Raw genomic sequence first — 11,316 nt, 5'->3', positions numbered from 1 at the left:
ATATACACAAATTGTGAAATTGCACCTCTTTAAAATGCAGCTCAATTAAACCTAGCTCCAAGAATAATTTTCACCGACAGTTCTGAGATAAGCTGCATGTTAGTCTTGGATGCGGTTGTAGGACCAGCTTTAAAATCGCATGACAAAAATATCATACACATTAAAAAAACTGCATCACCAACGTAGCCTGGACAACATTTGCTAGTTAGATGAAGTCAGCTATCTCATCGTAGCATATTTATATGCATATTTATAATCATACGGTTCTTGGAGTGAGTGCACACACTCGTGAAGTTTAGTAACTTCCGGTCACTGCAACAAGCCCAGGTACAGTTTACCGACGGATGGGTGCAGGACCTTGAAATGCACCGTGTAGAAAGTAAAGACCATCGTACGTATCATAAGTTTACCAGTCTCACAAATCGTCGTCATAAATACACATTCCTTAACCGTTTATTAATAGGACCTTTGAGCTCAACGGTAATTAATTAGTAGTGGAAATAATTTCTGGTAGCATCACAGAAATGTAGCAGTGACAATAATACTGTATGCTGTAATCGTACTGGGCAATTAGTGATACAAAAAACCTGTTTTACCCTGTGAATAAAAGTATATGTTTTTATCAGTGTACCATAATAACAGAAGCGAAACGCAATATTGTGTCAGGACAATTCACTATTTATGCACAATAAACAAAGGAGCATAGCGCGACAATTTCTGTTCAGCGCCAGACTTGCTTGTAACCTATATCACCAATTATGTTAAGAAAAATGACGCATTAACTACAACAGCAGACTGACCTTCGTGTAAATGCTTGGAGCAGACTAACCTGTGAGCTGGAGGGTTCTGGGACGTTATATTTGATCTTAGAATGGCTGCAATCCCGTCGCGTCTTTGTTACTCCGGAAACATGGCTCGAACAATTTCTCTTCAACGACGTAATCCGATAACAACCGATCTCTTTACCCGTCGGCTTCCCGTGGCTGTCATGCGACCGGCTATTGCAGTTAATAATACAACGGCTTCTTGCCATTTTTGTGTTTCTTTTTATCGCTGTGTGACTGATTTTAATTGAAAGCCTGCGTGCGCTAGTACCGCTTGCCACGAGTTCCCAGAATCCTTTGCGGTTCTACCCGTGAATGACGTCACATTTTCAATCTCCATATAATATGCATGTTAAATTTTATATTTGGGGTAAAATATCAAGTCTTTTCAAGTAAACCGGTTCAAGTCCAATTCAAGTCCCAAGTCATTGGTGTAAAAGTCCAAGTCAAGTCACAAGTCTTACAACATTTTTTCAAGTCAAGTCTTAGTGTCCTCTAACTGCCCTGTTGTGTAGATATAGTTGTGTCTTCCTCTGAGTCCTTGTCATAGTTTCCTTTCGTTGTTTTTCTGCCTGCATTGCTAATTTAAATGTTGTTTCAGTCTGACTCTGGGTCCTTTTCCTGTAATTTCTTAATTTTAGTGGTTAAAAAACTGTTAATCAGAGAAATCTGATAAATTAATAAATTTATGAGTAAATCAAAATGCTTAAAATGTTTCTGTGGCCCAAAGAAGATTTAACAAAGCCTTTAGTCTTCGAGGTGATCCATGTCTATCATCGTTTGCTGTGTCAAATTCTGATTTCAATGCAAAGTGTTTGGAGTATTTCTTTGTTACCTTTTTAAAACAGAACATTTCGTACAAACACACAAATGCACACAGACACTGGACATTCATTAAATAAAAATGCATATTAACATAAATTTACTACAACAGTCAAAATAGGACTTAATGGGGAAAAAAGATTTGCATTAAAAAAAGAAGTTCTCCTACTTTAACGATTCGTTCGTCTCTCCACATCACTGCAGCGCAAAAGCTCTCTCAGCCATGTTTCAGTGATTATGCAGCTGCACTTTTCCAAAATAACCATCAAATAACCGTCTCGGGCTGAAGCAGTCTGCTGTCCAAACGTCTGCTCCGTCTTGATCTTACCTAAAAGTCTTTTGAAGATATTCCAAGAGTTTAAGACCAAAAGGGATTTTTCATATTTAGTGTTTCTGACAAACATTTGAAATCTTTCCAAAAGTTCTGGATGTCTGGATATTCCCACAGCCAATGAAACAAAGCACCCTTTTCATTCAGGCATTTAGTGCACACATCTGACTTTTGTTGCCATGATGCCAGGTCTCTCTTGGAAATGAGATTTTTAATCTCAATGAGATTTTTACCTGGATAAATAAAGGACTAATAACATCTGAAACACTGGCAGAGACATGATGGGAGTTAAGTGCGTTCTCGTCAGCCACTTACTCTGAAGCTTAGTTTAGTTTTCTCAGTATTTAACTCATCCTGTAATCATTCATCAACATCTTTGTAGTGTTCCTCATGTACCACTTTATAGAAAGGCGGTGACATTTACACTGACAGCGCTGTGAACTCGTCAGTAACATTTGCAACTTACATTGTAGCAAAGCAACATTTTCTTTATTTTTCAAAACTAAACACAAAAATCAAACAGGCTAATGTTCAAACACGGTTTCACTGTTGTTCATGCAGCTTCAGAGGACGTGTCGCATGTCTCATCGTGGTGCTACATGCACTCATAAAAACAACAGAGATCAGTGGAATAACTGAACACATCTGACTGATGACATACACAGTAAATCACAACACGACCTCCTTTGAAAGAAAAGCAACAATTCTGAAATCAGCTCTGTCACGTGGACTTGGCCACACTCTCTCATCCATGTCAGAACAAATGTTCTCACTTGCCAAACATCTTGGAAAGAACCTTCAGGCGTGACGAATCCAGCCGGACTCTGGTCTGCTGTGATGTCCCTGCATGCCTCATCCACGGCCCGGAGAAGGGTCACGTGTTGATGCAGACGCCTACCATACACGTTCCACCTCAATGTGGAGAAAATTCCTCAATAAGGTCGAGGACAGCAGGAGCATCAGGGCGACTACACAGCAGCAGAGTGTGGATGGCTCTGAAACCATTGCCTGCACCAGCTGAGATTGGTGGGACATGAAAATGTCCCATTTAACAAGACGCACTGTGTTTCTAATGTAGCCGCACACGGTGATGTGTTGGGTACTTCCTCTTCCTGCTCCATGTTACAGTACTGCTACGTTGCTATGGAAACCACTCAATAATACTTGCGGCTGAAATGAATCATCAGTAACAAACTGGTGTGAGTGGATCTGAAATTTCCATGACCAAAAATGAAGTTAACATCAGCCAACATCTGAAGTGTAATATGTAAATAGTTTTTGGAAATGGTAACGCTTTGATGCTGAGTTGGATCTTTGACTTAGCTTCATGTTATCCGAGAAACTGGAAACCTGGTTCTGAAGCTAACGTAGGAAACAATTCTTACTACGGTACAACCAGTCCTGCAGCAGCTCTAAAACGTCTGGAAAGAGAAAACCAGGTGAAGCCGAGCTGCCAAATCATTGCTATCAGCCTTTCGCCCTCAGCTAGGACTACACCTGATGACCTGCTATTATGCAAACCTGCTGTTTAGCTACTTTTGTGCGGGCTAAAGGTCACAGACATTCTCATGTATACATGTGTTTTGTGGCATTCCTCTGAGCTGTGTTTTATTTCTTCAGCTCCTCTGGTTCGTCCTATCACTGCCCAGTCTCGACAGTTATGTATATAATAATAATAATAATAATAATAATAATAATAATAAAAATAATAATAATAATAATAATAATAATGATGATGATAATAATAATAATAATAATGATGATAATAATAATAATAATAATAATGATAATAATAATAATAATAATAATAATAATAATAATAATAATAATAATAATAATAATGATAATAATAATAATAATACTTGGGGGATTTGGAGAGAGAGACTGATTCAGAGAAAATAAACAATCTTCTGAATTTCTTTGGTTCTGCACAAACACATCCACTCGTGCTCGTTCAAACGTGGCCATCTGATGGTCCAAACAACACGAGGGGGAGAATGACGTCACTACGCCATGTTTCACTAAAACACATGAAAGGACATTGACCTCTCAGCACCACTTTGCAAAGTTTGAAGCAGATCACAGAGTTGTCCAGGAAAGCAGTTCTTTGATTTAGCAGAGGAACCGGTCAGTAGGAAAGATCCACGGAGAAGAAGGGAATTAGAATAACAGCTACGGACAGAAATGCATGTAAGTGCAAAGAATCAGTCTTATTCTCCAAGACTCGATTTGCTGACAAAAGCAAACTGATTCTGTTGATAGGAGGACGACAGCCTGCTGTTCCTACTGAGAGCATCACGCTGTCATGAACACACCGGCTGGTCTCACTGCTGTTGGATGAATCCACGTGCTTTTAGCAGGACAATCGTAGAAAGCCTCTACAGGTTATTGGTTTTTAAATGTAGAAGATTTCCTCACACAATTGTTGGGTTTTTCTGTGTTTTTCATATTTACAGCAATCGTTTTAATATTTGGAAACCAGAAAAGCTCCGATCTGGAAAATCTTGGCTCCAGAAGATGCTCCGATTTCATCCCCGCTCATCATATTAAGTATACACACATTGTTCTTTTTAGGCCTGATTCCCACATGACCTTAATTTTGTTTGTATTTTGCCAAAAGTTTAAAATACAAACGCAGCCTCATTGATCATAAATTTTGCAAATCCTTCCAGAATTCACGCTCCCTTTGACAACCTCCACTTAGTCCTTCACAATGAATCTCGCGAGCCTTACTTCATCCCAGCTGCCCTCAGCCTCGTCCTTTGGCTTCACAGGTCAGGACGTGCACAGCTGCCTCTCTGCACCTCAGCTTTCATTGTCTTCCACTGACATCACAGAATTACTCACGGCGCACGTCTTTCATCATCATTTCAGTAATGATTATCATTATCATACTGCCATTAAGTTCTCTGTAACTGCATCATATTTGGCTGACTTCTTTCCCATCTTTAAGAAAAGGGATCACAGGAGGAGAGGAAAAAATGAAGGTTTGGGAGGCACAGAGGGATGTAGGGTGGAGGAGGAAGGAGAGGTGCCGGGGTTGGGGGTGGAAAACAATGTTCAAGTCGGAGCAACATATGCTGCTGTGGTCATATGTTACTTGGCCTTATTATCATGTAAATACTAATCAGATTTATTATCATCTGATTGTTGGCTCCCAGCAGACAAACACCAGTCCCAGTCTTTTTATGCGTGCTTTTATTGCCAGCTGCTACTTTGATTCTTTCCCCACCACCTCACTTTTGCCCTTTTGAGCTCTGAAGTTGTTTGAAGACATTACACACCACGTCTGCCACATGACCTCACGTCACAAGCTCTTTGTACAAGCAGGTAATGAGTGTGCTGTCTGAGCAGACCGGCCCCTCGGCGAGGCAGGAATGGTCGCCCCGGAGCAACGACGCTTATCATCGGGAACAACAGCCTGGAATGTGTCGGCACGGTTACAAACCTCCTTGTTTTCATAGCGCTGCTGTATGTTGGCGAGTGGGTGGGTCTCTGTGAGCTAAATGTTCATTGTTTCCTGCACATGCTGAACATACACTCACCAGACACTTTATTAGGTACAGCGTGCTATTGCCAGCCACAGCTGACCTCCTTCTGCTGTCATTGGACTGAGATCTGTAAGAAGTCAGTGTCATGTCGGAGAAACCAGTTTGTGAAACGGTGCATTACTCACCTACACTCAGGTAGGCCGTGGTAATGATGAGTGATTCAATGATGCTCAGTAGAAGGGAACAAAGTGTGCTCATCCCCCATCCCATTACGCCACCAGGCAGGATGGATCCCTGCTTTCATGGTGTTTATGCCAAATCCGGACACCTCCATCCAAATGTTGCAGCAGATTCGCCTTTTCCAGTCTTCTATAGTCAGCTTTGGTGAGGCGGTGCAAATCGTAGCCTCAGTTCCTGCCCTTAGCTGCACCTGCTGTGATCTTCTGCTGTGGCTCTTTTGCAAACTGTGTTTAAAGTGATCGAGTGAAGCAGTTTGACCATTCTTCTCTGACCTCTGACCTCTAGCATTAACAATGCATTTTCAGTCAGAAAACTGCCATGCAATGCATATTTCCCCCTTCTCAGCGTATTCTCTGTAAACCTTTAAGATGATTATGTGGGAAGGTCCCAGCAGAGCGCCGGTGAGGTCGGCTGCCGTCACGACTGCTCCGACCACTTTTTCTTTGTCTTTGTTTTTTAAGTTAGTTTTCAGCGTTTCTAAATCGGCAAAATCATCACCATTGGGTACATTAGGTATGACAGTGACACTCTTGTTTCTATTGGTATACAATGTACTCACAATTCGAAGTTTTTAACTCCGGATCCGAGCTGGCCGAGTGAGATCTCGAGGGAGAACAAAGGGAAGCGGCGGCGGCCTAGAGGGAAGCGAGCCGGCGTCAGGAACAGGCTGAGAGCTCGTGCACACCGCACACCTCTGCTTAGCATCCTGCTCGCCAACGTCCAGTCACTGGAGAACAAGCTTGACGACCTCAGGGCCAGGGTAAAGTTCCAGAGAGACATTCGGGACTGCAATCTCCTCTGCTTCACCGAGACATGGCTGAACCCAGCGGTGCCAGACCACGCCATCCAGCCGGCCGACTTCTTCTCGGTTCACCGCATGGACAGGACACGGGACTCGGGGAAGTCAAGGGGAGGCGGCGTGTGTTTAATGGTGAACAACAACTGGTGCAACAGTGCGAACGTTGTTCCTCTCACACGCTCCTGCACACCAAATCTGGAACTACTGTCCATCATGTGTCGTCCTTTTTATCTACCTCGGGAATTTACATCGGTCATTGTAAGTGCCGTTTATATTCCACCACAAGCGGACACGGTCACCGCCTTATGCGAGCTGCATGAGGCACTCACACAGCACCAGACACAACACCGGGACGCTGCGCTTATTGTGACGGGGGACTTTAATAGCGCCAACCTCAAACGCGCAGCGCCGAACTTTTATCAACACATCACCTGCCCCACCAGGGGTGAAAGGACACTGGACCACTGCTACACTACGGTCAAGGACGGCTACAAGGCACAATCCCGCCCCCCGTTTGGCAAATCTGATCACGCCGCCATCTTCCTCATGCCAAAATACAAACAAAGGCTGAAACAGGAAGTTCCGGTTCAGAGGAAGGTCGCGCGCTGGACGGATCAATCGGTGGCCGCGTTACAGGACGCACTCGATGACGCAGACTGGGGCATGTTCAGAAACAGCTCCGACGATGACGTCAACGTGTTTACGGAAGCGGTTGTGGGATTCATCGGGAAACTAGCGGATGATACCGTGGAGACAAAGACTATCACAACGTTTCCCAACCAGAAGCCGTGGGTGGATAAAACCATCCGCGACGCTCTGAGATCCCGCACCGCTGCCTACAACACGGGACTCATGACGGGGGACATGGACCCGTACAAAGCCGCGTCATATAACGTGCGGAGGGCGGTGAAAGAGGCGAAGCAGCGCTACGGGAGGAAACTAGAGTCACAACTCCAACAGAGTGACTCTAGGAGCCTGTGGCGGGGACTAAGGACAATAACGGACTATAAAGCACCAACAACCGGTATGACGAACGTGGCCGTGACTCTGGCAGACGAGCTGAACACTTTCTATGTTCGCTTCGAGGCTGCAGCTAAGGACTCCAACAATGCTAGTGTTGGCGGCGCTAACGGCTGCAGACAGGAAGATACTGCCAGCACCGGAAACGTGCTCGTCATCTCCGAGCATGAAGTAAGGAGAGCCTTCAAGAGAGTGAACACCAGGAAAGCAGCAGGACCAGACGGCATCCCAGGTCGTATCCTCAGAGACTGCGCATACCAGCTAGCTCCTGTGTTCACTGAGATATTCAACATCTCTTTATCTCAGTCGGTGATCCCCACATGCTTCAAAGAGTCCATCATTGTTCCTGTCCCGAAGAAACCCCACCCTGCTTCTCTCAATGACTATCGCCCTGTAGCCCTCACCTCAGTAGTGATGAAGTGCTTTGAACGCCTGGTCAGAGACTTCATCATTTCTTCACTACCAGACACACTGGACCCACTACAGTTCGCTTACCGTCCAAATCGTTCCACAGACGATGCCATCTCTCATCTCCTCCACACATCACTCACTCACTTGGACACTAGAAGGGGGAATTATGTTAAAATGCTCTTCATAGACTACAGCTCTGCATTTAACACCATAATTCCCTCCACACTCACCACCAAGCTGGAGCATCTGGGACTCAGCTCATCTATGTGTCTGTGGATCTCCAACTTCCTAACTGGCAGACCACAGGCAGTAAGGATGGGCGGACATGTCTCAGCCTCCACCACTCTCAGCACTGGAGCCCCCCAGGGGTGTGTTCTGAGCCCCCTGCTGTACTCTTTGTACACATATGACTGTGTGGCCACTACCAGCTCCACCACCATCATCAAGTTTGCTGACGACACCGTCGTGGTGGGCCTGATCTCTGATAACAACGAGACGGCCTACCTGAAGGAGATTAGGAATCTGGAGAACTGGTGCCAGAGGAACAACCTCCTTCTAAACGTCAGTAAGACAAAGGAGCTGATAGTGGACTTCAGCACTAAGCAGGAGAGGAACTACCAGACCCCCGTCATCAACGAGTGCCCAGTGGAGAGAGTGGACAGCTTCAAATACCTCGGAGTTCACATCACGCAGGACCTGTCATGGTCCTGTCACATCAACACCGTGGTGAAAAAGGCCCGTCAGCGTCTCTACCACCTCAGACGCTTGAGAGACTTCCAACTGCCCTCCAAGGTGCTCAGGAACTTTTACTCGTGCACCATAGAGAGCATCCTGACGGGAAACATCTTAACCTGGTTCGGGAACAGCACCATGCAGGACAGACGAGCTCTACAGAGGGTTGTGCGGTCAGCTGAGCGCACAATCCGCTCCGAGCTCCCTGACCTGCACTCAATCTACAGCAGGCGGTGCTGGACCAAGGCCAGGAAGATGGTGAAGGACCTCAGCCATCCCAACAACAGACTGTTCTCTCTGCTGAGGTCAGGAAAGCGATTCCGCTCCCTGAAGACCAACACAGAGAGACTGAGGAGGAGCTTCTTCCCGCAGGCGATACGGTCTCTCAATCACACCACCACACAGTACTGACCCACACATATGGTTCTTACACACACACTGGACTTTCTGGACTTTGTTTTTGCACAACACTGGTCACTATATTCTTCATTTCCAGTTAATACTTGTACAGCTGCTGTTATTGTGTATATATTTATTTATATTTCTTCATACATTCTTATATAGTTCTATATTGTGTATTGTGTATTTTGTTGTACAGTTATTTTATTTTCAACTTTAATTTATATATTTTATCTTATTCTTCCCAGTTAAATTTACCCTTCATTCTAATTTGTGTTGTACAGTTATTTCATTTTTAACCTTAATTTATATTTTATTCCTTCCTAGTTAAATTTACCCTTTTTAATTTTTCATATTTATTTCCTATCTTATTCATAGCCTTTTCCTTTTTTGTTTTCTTTAGGTCACGAGCAGTTGTCCAAGCATTTCACTACATATCGTACTGTGTATGACTGTGTACGTGACAAATAAAATTTGAATTTGAATTTGAATTTTGATTTATGAAATTCCCAGACCAGCCAGTCTGCTGCCAGCAATCATGTTTCAGAGTCACTGAAATCACCTGTCTTAAAGCCTTCCTCCCATTGGATACACAGCTTCTGGCTATTAAAGAAATCAATGCAAGTGACATGTGCTTCCCAGTTTTCAACCACACGACTCACGCAGCTCTCGTTAGCTCATTTCTCTTACAGGCTGGCTTCAGTCTGTTACACATCATGTTTTTATCATCCGAGTAATCCTGAGACATTGTCAAAATATATCTAAACTAATTAAAGAGTAGTATATATCATTTTAATAGACAGCTGGATCATTTCATAAAATGTTATTCCCACGGAGCTGATACTAACATATCTGAGATGTAAACAGATAGAAACACAGCAGCTTTAAGTAAATCACCATTAAGAGACAACACATTACGTCGCATGGTTTACATGCGGTTTGGTAGGAGCTACAAATGTTATCTCTAAAGCTTCGTAAATCTGTAGCGCGAGTGGATTTTGGCACCGGCGCCTCTTTCCATTGTGAAATTGAACCGTACGTCATGTCGTATAAAAGCCCGACAGCGTGCACGAACAGCATATGTTACATTTCAGGCTGAATACCACCACAGCACTACGTGAGCCCACAGCTGTGTCTTGCGCAGCTGGCTGCTTCCTTGAACTTGCCTGCAATCTCTGCTGAGGTCTTGTATCAACAAAACTTGGATTTTTTAAAACACAGTAAAACCTCACAGCTCCCAGAGAAAAGCCTGAAGTGACTCGTTTGGATTTTCCTCTTTTTGTCTGTCTGTCTTCCCCACTCATGTCTTTGATTGTTATCAGTCACATGTACATCGCTGCATTAAACCTACAATAGATGATCCATTGGCCACTTGTGGGCAGCAGAAACAAGCTAAGATCTCAGCATTTTGTTCCTTTTAAAGGGACAGTTCACAAAGAAATAAACACACACACGGTTTTCTTCTGGCCTGTTGTGTTACTTATAAATCAACACCAGTTGCTTTGGTGTTGCTTCTGTGTTGTTGTGCATTTTGTTGTCTGCTAGCTCTTAAAACTACAGTCTTACTATATGGTGCTTTTATGTTTTTGAGGTTTGGCATCACACTGCATGCATTCTTGGACTAAAGTGGGTTTTACTTGTCTAAACTGCACCTTGCTGCGAGCTGTTCTGCTTCCAGCTCCTGTCCCTTTAAGGCCACCCTCTGGATGGATAAACAGCACTACAAGCTAACATGTTGATTTGATTTTGGGGTGAACTGTCCCTTTAAGCACATATGGCAAACCTGTCAGCAAGCAGGAAATTAGCATTCAGATGGTCACATAGTGAATGCCACTTCAGTGTTTGATCTCTCCGAGCTCTGTGGGGTTTGTTTGTTTTCACATCTCTGCTCCTGAATAATATTTCAGACTCTTTAGCTGCGTAATGCTCCACTCTGGCACTGCTGTTTGCATGAACTCTGCCATTTGATATGTTGTTATGATAAAAAAATATGAGCTAAAGTTGCTTAATCTCTCCTTTCCTTTTCTTTGTATGCACTAATTCTAGCTTCTTATCACCTCCCCACGGTCCTATCTTCATGCCTCCACTCTCCTGGGCTCCTGACCCCCGCTGGCTATGAAACTTGACTGATCCCACTCAGGAATTTGCCCTATATCACAAGAGCTGGGGCCCACTGGAGAAGTGAATCACATGAGCATTTTGTAGGTATAATGAAGATGGACGGGCTGCAGAGAGCGCTGACAGTAC

Source organism: Aulonocara sp. 'chitande type north' Nkhata Bay, linkage group LG23 (assembly GCF_057382095.1).
Source record: "Aulonocara sp. 'chitande type north' Nkhata Bay isolate Kocher_YH1m ecotype deep benthic linkage group LG23, A_spYH_male_GT1.1, whole genome shotgun sequence".
Lineage (NCBI taxonomy): Eukaryota > Metazoa > Chordata > Actinopteri > Cichliformes > Cichlidae > Aulonocara > Aulonocara sp. 'chitande type north' Nkhata Bay.
This window is presented reverse-complemented; position numbering follows the sequence as displayed.